The 934-nt window shown below is 20.1% G+C and overlaps 1 protein-coding gene across 1 annotated transcript in view; it reads right to left on the reverse strand.

Moving 5' to 3' along the window:
• Positions 1-438, reverse strand: part of LOC126900011 (uncharacterized) — a 15,717-nt gene extending 15,279 nt beyond the window's left edge. Inside the window, exon 1 of the mRNA XM_050675362.1 lies at positions 272-438. The gene's annotated coding sequence lies outside the window, so the exon portion shown is untranslated. The remainder of the gene's footprint in view (positions 1-271) is intronic.
• Between the last annotated feature and the right edge of the window lie 496 nt (positions 439-934).

Raw genomic sequence — 934 nt, forward strand, 5'->3', positions numbered from 1 at the left:
AAAAAAAAAAAAAAAAAAAAAAAAAAAAAAAAAAAAAAAAAAAAAAAAAAAAAAAAAAAACACATCTTAGTAAAACCAATATCTTCTCAGCTTCGCATCGAAGCTAAAAGAAATAAGTATTAATTTTTAATCATGAAACGATTTGATTAAATAATATTATTTTCAATTAATCAGCCATTCAATGTTTATTTTACACTAAATTTTGAGTTGTAGTCTTAATGTTGTTTTTTAGAACTGAAAAAATTTGATAAAATTAAGATTATTTACTTACATTTTGAATTTTAAAAAGCGTTTTAGATATTGAACGATTCGTGATATTTATGATATAATTCTTCTTTATTATTGTTATATTTAATTAATTCAATTATTATTCTGGTAGGTATTTTTTTTTTTTTTGAACACAAGTAGTATCATTCCCGGTAATTCCAAATTTGATTTGATTTAATTTTTTGACAGCTCCAAGTGCTAAAAGTGAAAAAATCTATTTAAATTGTTTTATAACACTAGATTTTTAAAACACCGTATTTCAGATGAGTATATAATTATCATTTATTAGATCTATATTTACAAAAAAAAAAAAAATTAACCGTTATTATAATACAATAATTAGTCACGCAAAGTTGTTCGACTCTATTTTTGTAATAACTGACTTGTAGTTATATTTAAGACATAATAGGCAAAAAATAAACGTATGTAATTTATTATTATTATTTTTATTGTTATTTTTCAATAGGGTGAGTTTATTATGAGAATATATATTGCATCATAGACATGTGAAAATACGAACAAGTAATTTGTATGTTTTTTAAATATATGCTCTGATTTATTATTAATTTAAAAATTTAAAGGAAGCCGTGTACAGATTATAATTTCTAGGTAAAAAGTAATAAAAATATGATTGCTATTTATTTTTACACTATTATCAATTTGTTAG

This window comes from Daktulosphaira vitifoliae, unplaced genomic scaffold, assembly GCF_025091365.1.
Source record: "Daktulosphaira vitifoliae isolate Bord-2020 unplaced genomic scaffold, ASM2509136v1 Scaffold_1, whole genome shotgun sequence".
NCBI classification, from domain to species: domain Eukaryota; kingdom Metazoa; phylum Arthropoda; class Insecta; order Hemiptera; family Phylloxeridae; genus Daktulosphaira; species Daktulosphaira vitifoliae.